General features: G+C 56.5%; 2 non-coding genes and 1 pseudogene across 2 annotated transcripts; all 3 read left to right on the top strand.

Annotated features, from left to right (window-relative positions):
- The first annotated feature begins 10,100 nt into the window (after positions 1-10,100).
- Positions 10,101-11,915, top strand: LOC149325620 (small subunit ribosomal RNA). Its single transcript, XR_016286613.1, has one exon. It is a non-coding gene; the product is annotated as a small subunit ribosomal RNA (ribosomal RNA).
- Positions 11,916-13,690: 1,775 nt separating this feature from the next.
- On the top strand, positions 13,691-13,843 carry LOC149325619 (5.8S ribosomal RNA). The gene has a single exon (XR_016286616.1). It is a non-coding gene; the product is annotated as a 5.8S ribosomal RNA (ribosomal RNA).
- Positions 13,844-14,855: 1,012 nt separating this feature from the next.
- Positions 14,856-15,000, top strand: part of LOC149325618 (large subunit ribosomal RNA) — a 2,252-nt pseudogene continuing 2,107 nt past the window's right edge.

The following is a 15,000-nucleotide window of genomic DNA, read 5'->3' as shown; positions in this document are numbered from 1 at the left end:
TAACCTAACCTAACCTAACCTAACCTAACCTAACCTAACCTAACCTAACCTAACCTAACCTAACCTAACCTAACCTAACCTAACCAACCTAACCTAACCTAACCTAACCTAACCTAACCTAACCTAACCTAACCTAACCTAACCTAACCTAACCTAACCTAACCTAACCTAACCTAACCTAACCTAACCTAACCTAACCTAACTAACCTAACCTAACCTAACCTAACCTAACCTAACCTAACCTAACCTAACCTAACCTAACCTAACCTAACCTAACCTAACCTAACCTAACCTAACCTAACCTAACCTAACCTAACCTAACCTAACCTAACCTAACCTAACCTAACCTAACCTAACCTAACCTAACCTAACCTAACCTAACCTAACCTAACCTAACCTAACCTAACCTAACCTAACCTAACCTAACCTAACCTAACCTAACCTAACCTAACCTAACCTAACCTAACCTAACCTAACCTAACCTAACCTAACCTAACCTAACCTAACCTAACCTAACCTAACCTAACCTAACCTAACCTAACCTAACCTAACCTAACCTAACCTAACCTAACCTAACCTAACCTAACCTAACCTAACCTAACCTAACCTAACCTAACCTAACCTAACCTAACCTAACCTAACCTAACCTAACCTAACCTAACCTAACCTAACCTAACCTAACCTAACCTAACCTAACCTAACCTAACCTAACCTAACCTAACCTAACCTAACCTAACCTAACCTAACCTAACCTAACCTAACCTAACCTAACCTAACCTAACCTAACCTAACCTAACCTAACCTAACCTAACCTAACCTAACCTAACCTAACCTAACCTAACCTAACCTAACCTAACCTAACCTAACCTAACCTAACCTAACCTAACCTAACCTAACCTAACCTAACCTAACCTAACCTAACCTAACCTAACCTAACCTAACCTAACCTAACCTAACCTAACCTAACCTAACCTAACCTAACCTAACCTAACCTAACCTAACCTAACCTAACCTAACCTAACCTAACCTAACCTAACCTAACCTAACCTAACCTAACCTAACCTAACCTAACCTAACCTAACCTAACCTAACCTAACCTAACCTAACCTAACCTAACCTAACCTAACCTAACCTAACCTAACCTAACCTAACCTAACCTAACCTAACCTAACCTAACCTAACCTAACCTAACCTAACCTAACCTAACCTAACCTAACCTAACTAACCTAACCTAACCTAACCTAACCTAACCTAACCTAACCTAACCTAACCTAACCTAACCTAACCTAACCTAACCTAACCTAACCTAACCTAACCTAACCTAACCTAACCTAACCTAACCTAACCTAACCTAACCTAACCTAACCTAACCTAACCTAACCTAACCTAACCTAACCTAACCTAACCTAACCTAACCTAACCTAACCTAACCTAACCTAACCTAACCTAACCTAACCTAACCTAACCTAACCTAACCTAACCTAACCTAACCTAACCTAACCTAACCTAACCTAACCTAACCTAACCTAACCTAACCTAACCTAACCTAACCTAACCTAACCTAACCTAACCTAACCTAACCTAACCTAACCTAACCTAACCTAACCTAACCTAACCTAACCTAACCTAACCTAACCTAACCTAACCTAACCTAACCTAACCTAACCTAACCTAACCTAACCTAACCTAACCTAACCTAACCTAACCTAACCTAACCTAACCTAACCTAACCTAACCTAACCTAACCTAACCTAACCTAACCTAACCTAACCTAACCTAACCTAACCTAACCTAACCTAACCTAACCTAACCTAACCTAACCTAACCTAACCTAACCTAACCTAACCTAACCTAACCTAACCTAACCTAACCTAACCTAACCTAACCTAACCTAACCTAACCTAACCTAACCTAACCTAACCTAACCTAACCTAACCTAACCTAACCTAACCTAACCTAACCTAACCTAACCTAACCTAACCTAACCTAACCTAACCTAACCTAACCTAACCTACCTAACCTAACCTAACCTAACCTAACCTAACCTAACCTAACCTAACCTAACCTAACCTAACCTAACCTAACCTAACCTAACCTAACCTAACCTAACCTAACCTAACCTAACCTAACCTAACCTAACCTAACCTAACCTAACCTAACCTAACCTAACCTAACCTAACCTAACCTAACCTAACCTAACCTAACCTAACCTAACCTAACCTAACCTAACCTAACCTAACCTAACCTAACCTAACCTAACCTAACCTAACCTAACCTAACCTAACCTAACCTAACCTAACCTAACCTAACCTAACCTAACCTAACCTAACCTAACCTAACCTAACCTAACCTAACCTAACCTAACCTAACCTAACCTAACCTAACCTAACCTAACCTAACCTAACCTAACCTAACCTAACCTAACCTAACCTAACCTAACCTAACCTAACCTAACCTAACCTAACCTAACCTAACCTAACCTAACCTAACCTAACCTAACCTAACCTAACCTAACCTAACCTAACCTAACCTAACCTAACCTAACCTAACCTAACCTAACCTAACCTAACCTAACCTAACCTAACCTAACCTAACCTAACCTAACCTAACCTAACCTAACCTAACCTAACCTAACCTAACCTAACCTAACCTAACCTAACCTAACCTAACCTAACCTAACCTAACCTAACCTAAGGGCTGAGAAAGGCGAGCATTTTGAGACCTTTCTCGTCCCTTTCGCGCAACGCAAGTGAGAGTTACGCTCGTTTGAAGCTCGCCTAGGCAGACGCGGTCCCGCCTAGGCAGACGCGGTTGCCTCCCCGGCGGACGCGGTAAACGGTTTTCGAATATTTAAAGGCACTTTCACCTGGCGGAACGAGACGAAATTTACGCCACGTGTCGGCCGCGCTGCCGCCCATCTTGTGCAGTCATCCCCGACCCGCTGCTTCCAATGTAGCCGGAGCAGCGGGTGATTGACCAGTCTCGCAAGGGGCCGCCTTTTCGAATTCTCGCGGCCGTCGCCTTGAGCGCAGCCGCTCAGTTTTTAGTTGCGCGCGTTGGGCTGAGAAGGGCGAACATTTTGAGACCTCTCCCGTCCCTTTCGCGCAACGCAAGGCAGAGTTACGCTCGTTTGAAGCTCGCCTAGGCAGACGCGGTCCCGCCTAGGCAGACGCGGTTGCCTCCCCGGCGGACGCGGTGAACGGTCTTCGAACTTTTAAGGGCACTTTTAACTGGCGGAACGCGACGAAATTTACGCCACGTGTCGGCCGCACCGCGACGCATCTTGTGCAGTCATCGCCGACTCGCTGCTTCCAATGCAGCCGGAGCAGCGGGCGATTGACCAGGCTCGCAAGGGGCCGCCTTTTGTAATCTTCGCGGCCGTTCCCGTGGGCGAATCCGCTCCATTTTTAGATCCGCGTGTGGGGCTGAGAAAGGCGAACATTTTGAGACCTTTCTCGTCCCTTTCGCGCAACGCGAGTGAGAGTTACGCTCGTTTGAAGCTCGCCTAGGCAGACGCGGTCCCGCCTAGGCAGACGCGGTAAATGGTCTTCGAATTTTTAAAGGCACTTTGAACTGGCGGAGCGCGACGAAATTTACGCCACGGTTCGGCCGCGCCGGCGCGCATCTTGTGCAGTTATCGCGGACTCGCTGCTTGCACTGTAGCCGGAGCAGCAGGTGATTGACCAGGCTCGCAAGGGGCCGCCTTTTCTAGTCTTCGCGGCGGTTCCCGTGGGCGCAGCCGCTCAATTTCTAGTTCCGCGCGTTGGGCTGAGAGAGGCGAACATTTTGAGACCTTTCCCGTCCCTTTCGCGCAACGCAAGTGAGAGTTACGCTCGTTTGAAGCTCGCCTAGGCAGACGCGGTCCCGCCTAGGCAGACGCGGTTGCCTCCCCGGCGGACGCGGTAAACGGTCTTCGAGTTTTTAAAGGCACTTTGAACTGGCGGAGCGCGACCAAATTTACGCCACGGTTCGGCCGCGCAGGCGCGCATCTTGTGCAGTTATCGCGGACTCGCTGCTTGCACTGTAGCCGGAGCAGCAGGTGATTGACCAGGCTCGCAAGGGGCCGCCTTTTCTAATCTTCGCGGCGGTTCCCGTGGGCGCAGCCGCTCAATTTTTAGTTCCGCGTGTGGGGCTGAGAAAGGCGAACATTTTGAGACCTTTCCCGTCCCTTTCGCGCAACGCAAGTGAGAGTTACGCTCGTTTGAAGCTCGCCTAGGCAGACGCGGTCCCGCCTAGGCAGACGCGGTAAATGGTCTTCGAATTTTTAAAGGCACTTTGAACTGGCGGAACGCGACGAAATTTACGCCACGGTTCGGCCGCGCAGGCGCGCATCTTGTGCAGTTATCGCGGACTCGCTGCTTGCACTGTAGCCGGAGCAGCAGGTGATTGACCAGGCTCGCAAGGGGCCGCCTTTTCTAATCTTCGCGGCCGTTCCCGTGGGCGAATCCGCTCCATTTTTAGATCCGCGTGTGGGGCCGAGAAAGGCGAACATTTTGAGACCTTTCCCGTCCCTTTCGCGCAACGCAAGTGAGAGTTACGCTCGTTTGAAGCTCGCCTAGGCAGACGCGGTCCCGCCTAGGCAGACGCGGTAAATGGTCTTCGAATTTTTAAAGGCACTTTGAACTGGCGGAGCGCGACGAAATTTACGCCACGGTTCGGCCGCGCCGGCGCGCATCTTGTGCAGTTATCGCGGACTCGCTGCTTGCACTGTAGCCGGAGCAGCACGTGATTGACCAGGCTCGCAAGGGGCCGCCTTTTCTAATCTTCGCGGCCGTTCCCGTGGGCGAATCCGCTCCATTTTTAGATCCGCGTGTGGGGCCGAGAAAGGCGAACATTTTGAGACCTTTCCCGTCCCTTTCGCGCAACGCAAGTGAGAGTTACGCTCGTTTGAAGCTCGCCTAGGCAGACGCGGTCCCGCCTAGGCAGACGCGGTAAATGGTCTTCGAATTTTTAAAGGCACTTTGAACTGGCGGAGCGCGACGAAATTTACGCCACGGTTCGGCCGCGCCGGCGCGCATCTTGTGCAGTTATCGCGGACTCGCTGCTTGCACTGTAGCCGGAGCAGCACGTGATTGACCAGGCTCGCAAGGGGCCGCCTTTTCTAATCTTCGCGGCCGTTCCCGTGGGCGAATCCGCTCCATTTTTAGATCCGCGTGTGGGGCCGAGAAAGGCGAACATTTTGAGACCTTTCCCGTCCCTTTCGCGCAACGCAAGTGAGAGTTACGCTCGTTTGAAGCTCGCCTAGGCAGACGCGGTCCCGCCTAGGCAGACGCGGTTGCCTCCCCGGCGGACGCGGTAAATGGTCTTCGAATTTTTAAAGGCACTTTGAACTGGCGGAGCGCGACGAAATTTACGCCACGGTTCGGCCGCGCCGGCGCGCATCTTGTGCAGTTATCGCGGACTCGCTGCTTGCACTGTAGCCGGAGCAGCAGGTGATTGACCAGGCTCGCAAGGGGCCGCCTTTTCTAATCTTCGCGGCCGTTCCCGTGGGCGAATCCGCTCCATTTTTAGATCCGCGTGTGGGGCTGAGAAAGGCGAACATTTTGAGGCCTTTCCCGTCCCTTTCGCGCAACGCAAGTGAGAGTTACGCTCGTTTGAAGCTCGCCTAGGCAGACGCGGTCCCGCCTGAGGCAGACGCGGTTGCCTCCCCGGCGGACGCGGTAAATGGTCTTCGAGTTTTTAAAGGCACTTTGAACTGGCGGAGCGCGACCAAATTTACGCCACGGTTCGGCCGCGCCGGCGCGCATCTTGTGCTGTCATCGCGGACTCGCTGCTTGCACTGTAGCCGGAGCAGCGGGTGATTGACCAGGCTCGCAAGGGGCCGCCTTTTCTAATCTTCGCGGCCGCTGCCGTGGGCGAATCCGCTCCATTTTTAGTTCCGCGCGTTGGGCTGAGAAAGGCGAACATTTTGAGACCTTTCTCGTCCCTTTCGCGCAACGCAAGTGAGAGTTACGCTCGTTTGAAGCTCGCCTAGGCAGACGCGGTCCCGCCTAGGCAGACGCGGTTGCCTCCCCGGCGGACGCGGTAAACGGTCTTCGAATTTTTAAAGGCACTTTGAACTGGCGGAGCGCGACGAAATTTACGCCACGGTTCGGCCGCGCCGGCGCGCATCTTGTGCAGTCATCGCCGACTCGCTGCTTCCACTGCAGCCGGAGCAGCGGGCGATTGACCAGGCTCGCAAGGGGCCGCCTTTTCTAATCTTCGCGGCTGTTCCCGTGGGCGCAGCCGCTCAATTTTTAGTTCCGCGTGTTGGGCTGAGAGAGGCGAATATTTTGAGACCTTTCCCGTCCCTTTCGCGCAACGCAAGTGAGAGTTACGCTCGTTTGAAGCTCGCCTAGGCAGACGCGGTCCCGCCTAGGCAGACGCGGTTGCCTCCCCGGCGGACGCGGTAAACGGTCTTCGAGTTTTTAAAGGCACTTTGAACTGGCGGAGCGCGACCAAATTTACGCCACGGTTCGGCCGCGCCGGCGCGCATCTTGTGCAGTCATCGCCGACCCGCTGCTTGCACTGTAGCCGGAGCAGCGGGCGATTGAGCAGTCTCGCAAGGGGCCGCCTTTTCTAATCTTCGCGGCCGTTCCCGTGGGCGAATCCGCTCCATTTTTAGATCCGCGTGTGGGGCTGAGAAAGGCGAACATTTTGAGACCTTTCCCGTCCCTTTCGCCCAACGCAAGTGAGAGTTACGCTCGTTTGAAGCTCGCCTAGGCAGACGCGGTTGCCTCCCCGGCGGACGCGGTAAATGGTCTTCGAGTTTTTAAAGGCACTTTGAACTGGCGGAGCGCGACCAAATTTACGCCACGGTTCGGCCGCGCCGGCGCGCATCTTGTGCTGTCATCGCGGACTCGCTGCTTGCACTGTAGCCGGAGCAGCGGGCGATTGACCAGTATCGCAAGGGGCCGCCTTTTCTAATCTTCGCGGCCGTTCCCGTGGGCGAATCCGCTCCATTTTTAGTTCCGCGCGTTGGGCTGAGAAAGGCGAACATTTTGAGACCTTTCCCGTCCGTTTCGCGCAACGCAAGTGAGAGTTACGCTCGTTTGAAGCTCGCCTAGGCAGACGCGGTCCCGCCTAGGCAGACGCGGTTGCCTCCCCGGCGGACGCGGTAAACGGTCTTCGAATTTTTAAAGGCACTTTGAACTGGCGGAGCGCGACGAAATTTACGCCACGGTTCGGCCGCGCCGGCGCGCATCTTGTGCAGTCATCGCCGACCCGCTGCGTCCACTGCAGCCGGAGCAGCGGGCGATTGACCAGTATCGCAAGGGGCCGCCTTTTCGAATTCTCGCGGCCGTTGCCTTGAGCGCAGCCGCTCAATTTCTAGTTGCGCGCGTTGGGCTGAGAAAGGCGAACATTTTGAGACCTTTCCCGTCCGTTTCGCGCAACGCAAGTGAGAGTTGCGCTCGTTTGAAGCTCGCCTAGGCAGACGCGGTCCCGCCTAGGCAGACGCGGTAAATTGTCTTCGAATTTTTAAAGGCACTTTGAACTGGCGGAGCGCGACGAAATTTACGCCACGGTTCGGCCGCGCCGGCGCGCATCTTGTGCAGTTATCGCGGACTCGCTGCTTGCACTGTAGCCGGAGCAGCAGGTGATTGACCAGGCTCGCAAGGGGCCGCCTTTTCTAATCTTCGCGGCCGTTCCCGTGGACGAATCCGCTCCATTTTTAGATCCGCGTGTGGGGCTGAGAAAGGCGAGCATTTTGAGACCTTTCTCGTCCCTTTCGCGCAACGCAAGTGAGAGTTACGCTCGTTTGAAGCTCGCCTAGGCAGACGCGGTCCCGCCTAGGCAGACGCGGTTGCCTCCCCGGCGGACGCGGTAAACGGTTTTCGAATATTTAAAGGCACTTTCACCTGGCGGAACGAGACGAAATTTACGCCACGTGTCGGCCGCGCTGCCGCCCATCTTGTGCAGTCCTCCTCGACCCGCTGCTTCCACTGTAGCCGGAGCAGCGGGTGATTGACCAGGTTCGCAAGGGGCCGCCTTTTCGAATGTTCACGGCCGTTCCCGTGGGCGCAGCCGCTCAATTTTTAGTTCCGCGTGTGGGGCTGAGAAAGGCGAATATTTTGAGACCTTTCCCGTCCCTTTCGCGCAACGGAAGGCAGAGTTACGTTCGTTTGAAGCCCGCTCCGGTAGACGCGCTTATGACCCGCGGGGGTCTGGGTACTTATCGCTGCATATATAAGGGGGCATACCGCCTAGGCAGACGCGAAACAGTAAAGCGTCCGCTTTGTCAGCAAAGTCCGAAACGGACCTCTCGACGCCCGGGAGGTGAATTCGGGCTTTAGGCGGCCTCGGCAGATGTGATTTTCATGAGTTTGTGCATTATTTATGCGAGTTTTGCGGCGAACGCGCCTCGAGTACGGCGGCTCGCCCGACGGCTATGTCCACGAGTACGGCTCGTGCGGGGCGCCGCGGAAGCGCGGTTGTGCGATGCCGCAGCAAAGCGCGCACGATTTGAGTGGCTTTTGCGGCGAACGCTCCTCGAGTACGGCGGTTCGCCCGATGACAATGTCCACGAGTACGGCTCGTGCGGGGCGCCGCGGAAGTGCTTTTTTGCGATGCCGCAGCAAAGCGCGCTCGATTTGAGGGGCTCTTGCCGCCAACGCGCCTCGAGTACGGCGGTTGGCCCGATGACAATGTCCACGAGTACGGCTCGTGCGGGGCGCCGGGGAAGCGCTTTTGTGCGATGCCGCAGGAAAGCGCGCACGTTTTGAGCGGCTCTTGCGGCGAACGCGCCTCGAGTACGGCGGTTCGCCCGACGGCTATGTCCACGAGTACGGCTCGTGCGGGGCGCCGGGGCAGCGCTTTCGTGCGATGCCGCAGGAAAGCGTGCACGATTTGAGCGGCTCTTGCGGCGAACGCGCCTCGAGTACGGCGGTTCGCCCGATGACCATGTCCACGAGTACGGCTCGTGCGGGGCGCCGGGGCAGCGCTTTCGTGCGATGCCGCAGGAAAGCGCGCACGATTTGAGCGGCTCTTGCGGCGAACGCGCCTCGAGTACGGCGGTTCGCCCGATGACCATGTCCACGAGTACGGCTCGTGCGGGGCGCCGGGGCAGCGCTTTCGTGCGATGCCGCAGGAAAGCGCGCACGATTTGAGCGGCTCTTGCGGCGAACGCGCCTCGAGTACGGCGCTTCGCCCGACGGCTATGTCCACGAGTACGGCTCGTGCGGGGCGCCGGGGATGCGCTTTTGTGCGATGCCGCAGCAAAGCGCGCACGATTTGTGGGGGTCTTGCCGCCAACGCGCCTCGAGTACGGCGGTTCGCCCGATGACAATGTCCACGAGTACGGCTCGTGCGGGGCGCCGGGGCAGCGCTTTCGTGCGATGCCGCAGGAAAGCGCGCACGATTTGAGCGGCTCTTGCGGCGAACGCGCCTCGAGTACGGCGGTTCGCCCGACGGCTATGTCCACGAGTACGGCTCGTGCGGGGCGCCGCGGAAGCGCGGCGTTGTGATGCCGCGGCAAAGCGCGCACGATTTGTGCGGCCCTTGCGGCGAAAGTGGCACGAGTACGGCGATTTACTCACCCACGGAGGTCTGGGTACTTATCGCTGCTATTATATGGGGGTCCCAGTGGAGCAGTCGGCGGCGCGCGCCCGCGTGTGCGCGCCGTGACCGGGTCTGATATGCGGCCTCGTGCCCAGCGTGTCCCCGTCCCTCGGACCCCACGGCATTCGTCTGCAGCCTCATCCGCGTCTGCGATAGGGGCTGGTTGTCGGACGACGCTGTTTCCACGTTTTACGAGGTGTGTTCCGTGCTACCCGGACTCGATTCCGTGCGAGCGCGCCGAAGACGCGGGCGTGTCCCGTCGTCTGGCGGCTTGGCCGTCTCGGCTACGCAGCAAGCGCCGTCCAGTTGCCTAATGCTGCGGCCCTAGAGGCCGATGTGCGCACTGGTGGGCGCGTTACAAATGCTTTGCCTAAAGGCACACGTGCTCTCTTGCCGCGTGGCGATTGCCGTACCTACGGGTCGGATGCCGCAGCGAGCTCGAACGATGCACGGGCAGCGCAAGCTGCCGCGAAAAAGATGCGTCGCGCGCTGGGGGTTTATGGCGGCCCTATCGGCGGCGACGAGGCACCCTTCTGGGGCGAAAAGGGAATGCCTATGCATCATACCTGGTTGATCCTGCCAGTAATCATATGCTTGTCTCAAAGATTAAGCCATGCATGTCTAAGTACATGCCGAAATAAGGCGAAACCGCGAATGGCTCATTAAATCAGTTATGGTTCCTTAGATCGTTTCTTTCTACTTGGACAACTGTGGCAATTCTAGAGCTAATACATGCATTGAGCCTGAAGGCCTTTGGCTGACGGGCGCTTTTATTAGACCAAGACCCATCGGGCTCTGCCCGTACTCTGTGGTGACTCTGGATAACTTTGTGCTGATCGCATGGCCATGAGCCGGCGACGTTTCTTTCAAGTGTCTGCCTTATCAACTTTCGATGGTAGGTTACTTGCCTACCATGGTTGTTACGGGTAACGGAGAATCAGGGTTCGATTCCGGAGAGGGAGCCTGAGAAACGGCTACCACATCCAAGGAAGGCAGCAGGCGCGCAAATTACCCACTCCCGGCACGGGGAGGTAGTGACGAAAAATAACAATACGGGACTCTTTTGAGGCCCCGTAATTGAAATGAGTACACTCTAAATCCTTTAACGAGGATCAATTGGAGGGCAAGTCTGGTGCCAGCAGCCGCGGTAATTCCAGCTCCAATAGCGTATACTAAAGCTGCTGCGGTTAAAAAGCTCGTAGTTGGATCTCAGTTCCAGACGAGTAGTGCATCTACCCGATGCGACGGCTCGGACTGAACATCATGCCGGTCCTCTCTTGGTGCCCTTCATTGGTGCGTCTCGAGGTGGCCTGCGCTTTTACTTTGAAAAAATTAGAGTGCTCAACGCAGGCGAGTCGCCTGAATAAACTTGCATGGAATAATAGAACAAGACCCCGTTTCTGTTCTGTTGGTTTTTGGAATACGGGGTAATGATTAAGAGGGACAGACGGGGGCATTCGTATTGCGGCGCTAGAGGTGAAATTCTTGGACCGTCGCAAGACGAACTACTGCGAAAGCATTTGCCAAGAATGTTTTCTTTGATCAAGAACGAAAGTCAGAGGTTCGAAGGCGATCAGATACCGCCCTAGTTCTGACCATAAACGATGCCAACCAGCGATCCGCCTGAGTTACTCAAATGACTCGGCGGGCAGCTTCCGGGAAACCAAAGTATTTGGGTTCCGGGGGAAGTATGGTTGCAAAGCTGAAACTTAAAGGAATTGACGGAAGGGCACCACCAGGAGTGGAGCCTGCGGCTTAATTTGACTCAACACGGGAAAACTTACCCGGCCCGGACACTGGGAGGATTGACAGATTGAGAGCTCTTTCTTGATTCGGTGGATGGTGGTGCATGGCCGTTCTTAGTTGGTGGAGCGATTTGTCTGGTTAATTCCGATAACGAACGAGACTCTAGCCTATTAAATAGGTGCGGGGTTCCCAGCACCTTACAACCTTCTTAGAGGGACAAGCGGCTCCTAGCCGCACGAAACAGAGCAATAACAGGTCTGTGATGCCCTTAGATGTCCGGGGCCGCACGCGCGCTACACTGAAGGAAGCAGCGTGTCTTTATCCCTGTCTGAAAAGACTGGGTAACCCGTGGAACTTCTTTCGTGATTGGGATAGGGGCTTGCAATTGTTCCCCTTGAACGAGGAATTCCCAGTAAGCGCGAGTCATAAGCTCGCGTTGATTACGTCCCTGCCCTTTGTACACACCGCCCGTCGCTACTACCGATTGAATGATTTAGTGAGGTCTTCGGACCGATGTCCGGCGCGGCCTTTCGGTTGCGCCGGTCTGTTGGAAAGATGACCAAACTTGATCATTTAGAGGAAGTAAAAGTCGTAACAAGGTTTCCGTAGGTGAACCTGCGGAAGGATCATTACCGGATTGTGCTTGTCACACCCGGCGCCGCCCCCACTTATAAGCGGGGGAAGGCCTCAACCGCGGAGTTGCGAGATTCTGAAGCCGCTTCTCTGCACAAACTGTTGCGCCCAGCGGAGCTCCGTCACCAAGGGAAAGTCGGACGGGCTGTATCCGCAGGTTTGAACGGCGTAACGCACCACTCATGGTGGGCTTTCGGTTGTCGACAACCGTCGAAGAGGCGCAAACAGAGCCGGTAGGCAGGCCGAGGGAAAGGCCTGCCCGCTGCCAAGGGAACGGCGGCGGCTGCTGCGAAGTACGAAAGGAAACGCTGCTCGCTGGCTTTGTCGTGTTGCGACCACGAGTCGGTAGGCGGGCCGAGGGAAAGGCCTGCCCGCTGCCAAGGGAACGGCGGCGGCTGCTGCGAAGTACGAAAGGAAACGCTGCTCGCTGGCTTTGTCGTGTTGCGACCACGAGTCGGTAGGCGGGCCGAGGGAAAGGCCTGCCCGCTGCCAAGGGAACGGCGGCGGCTGCTGCGAAGTACGAAAGGAAACGCTGCTCGCTGGCTTTGTCGTGTTGCGACCACGAGTCGGTAGGCGGGCCGAGGGAAAGGCCTGCCCGCTGCCAAGGGAACGGCGGCGGCTGCTGCGAAGTACGAGAGGAACCGCGGCTCGCTGGCTTTGTCGTGTTGCGACCACCAGTCGGTAGGCGGGCCGAGGGAAAGGCCTGCCCGCTGCCAAGGGAACGGCGGCGGCTGCTGCGAAGTACGAGAGGAACCGCGGCTCGCTGGCTGGGAAACTGCGCTTCTGCGCGACGCGCACGCGGCGGGACGCGCGCGGCCCAGGGAACGGCCGCGCGCGAAAGGTCTCGCACTGCGGGCGCGGAGTCTGACGCCGCGCCGACGGCGCGAAAGGAGGCACCGGGACCGAAAAGGACGAGGGATTATAATCCCGCACTTTGAACGCATTCGCGGCAGCCGGGTTCTCTTGCTGCTTCGTCCTTCCCAGCCTTCGAGTAGTCTGTCGGTGCGCTACCGAAACGCCGTCCATGGCACTGTGGCCGGTGGGCTCCTATTGCGGGAGTAGACTGATGAACGTCCGCTTTGCGGCTTGTTCCAAGTACGCGCTGCGTAGCCACGGCTAGGCGGTGCCTGTCTCCTTGCGAAGCAATGATGTGGCGAAATGGTCGAGTAGGGAGCAGCACGATGGCGCACCCGGGGGCGACCGGACCGGGGGGCGTTGGGAAAACCCCCTCCCCTACAAAAGGGTGCAGCAGCGGTAGGCGGTGATGACTCGCCTTGAAAGATGTGAACAGCAGTTGAGTGTGAACAGCAACAAAAAAAACCGCTGCTGGAGTCCGGGGGTAGCGTCGCTGCAGATCGCAGAAAGGTGCGTGAGGACGGTGGCACAGAGCTCCAAGAATGTATATTTCTAGCAAACGCCGGTGCTTCGAGGTGTTCTGCGGTCAGGCCCGTGCGGGCGGAGCGGGCGTGCCCAAGAAGGCACAAGAAGACCCACCTCTGATGAAGACCGGAATTGGAGCGTCACGCGTCGGCTCAGCACTTCTGCCTTAGTGGTTGCCAAATGCCTCGTCATCCTATTAGTGACGCGCAAGCCATTATCGCACAAAAGCTTCGAGAGACTTTGCTCGCTTTGGCTTTGAGGCACGCGCAGCATGCCGAACGGACGGCTGCGAGGCGCGAAAGACGTCGGTCGAAACTGCGACTGGAGACCAGGGGAAAAGCCCGGTGCCTAAAACCCTGGTTGTACTGTACGGATTTGAACAAACCAAACGCACGACTCTAAGCGGTGGATCACTCGGTTCTCGGGTCGATGAAGAACGCAGCCAGCTGCGAGACTTGGTGTGAATTGCAGGACACACTGAGCACTGATTCTTCGAACGCACATTGCGCCCTTGGGTCTTCCCTTGGGTTCGTCTGTCTGAGGGTCGGATCATATATCAAGAGAGGCGCCGGCGCCCGGGGATGGCGCGGCCGGCGACTCGTTTTGACCGTGTCGGCAAAGAGGACGGCTCTGTACGGAACGCCGAAGATCCCTCGAAAGACTTTGCGAATGAGGAGGAGAGCGGGTCGAACCCTTCAGCCGCGCGCAAAGCGGCAGAGTCGGGTCGCCCTGCGCTGACGTAACGCGGGCCGGCGGCTGCTAGCCGTAGAGCGTCACGCCTCAGAAAGCGACCGCCGCAGGAAGGGATTACCTGCAGGGAAAGAGCGGTCCGACGGGAGACGAGGCTGTTTGGACGGGCGGCGAAGCGCTGCCTGCTGGCCCGCGGAGAAGTAGCCGAACTGCTGCGAGAAGCGCAGAGACGGGAACGCCCTGTTCCGGGCACGCCCGCGCGAGAAAAAGGGATACCTCGCGCGGGGTGCAGGGAGGTGACGGGCGCGAGCGCGGTGTGCGCAGCACAGTTCGGCAAAGCGCAGAGGCGCGCCGTGTGCGCGGCAACGAAGGGGTCCCCCGGACCCTGTGCGGAAAGGGACCGCCTCCTCGAGTGGGCGCGAAGTCGAGTACGGGTCGAACGGACGCGATCTCGTTGCGAGCGCAGTCCGCCGTCGGTCTAAGTGCTTCGCAGTCTCTGCCCCGAGAAAAACTGGGCCACTCCAGTTGGGGCGGGGGCGACGCAAAACTCTGACGATGCCCCTACGCCAGGCCGAGGTCGTTCTCTCGAGGGAAAGAGAGGCGGCAGGGAATTTATTCGGCCGCGGCGGTCGGGGGTTCACACTCTCTGCGTTCAGTGTTCCGCGCGCAACCGAATGCGCGCCGTCCCGAGCGCCGGTCAGAGGTGCCTTCCAGTCTCGCTCGCAGTCGCCGAGGGTGCTGCCGACTGAGAGCGGGGAATGGGCGGAAGGTGCCGGCCGGAGACGAGGGAAGGACGCGCGCGCGCGACCGCGCCGGAATCGAACGCGAGAAAATGCATATCTGTGTCGACCTCAGATCAGGCGAGACAACCCGCTGAATTTAAGCATATCACTAAGCGGAGGAAAAGAAACCAACAGGGATTCCCCGAGTAGCTGCGAGCGAAACGGGACCTAGCCCAGCACCGAATCCCCCGTCCTTGCAGGCGGTCGGGAAATGTGGTGTATGGGAGGCAAC

The sequence above is a fragment of the Amblyomma mixtum genome, chromosome 10 (assembly GCF_055824585.1).
Source record: "Amblyomma mixtum isolate Tamu chromosome 10, ASM5582458v1, whole genome shotgun sequence".
Taxonomy (NCBI): Eukaryota; Metazoa; Arthropoda; class Arachnida; order Ixodida; family Ixodidae; genus Amblyomma; species Amblyomma mixtum.
This window is presented reverse-complemented; position numbering and strand designations above follow the sequence as displayed.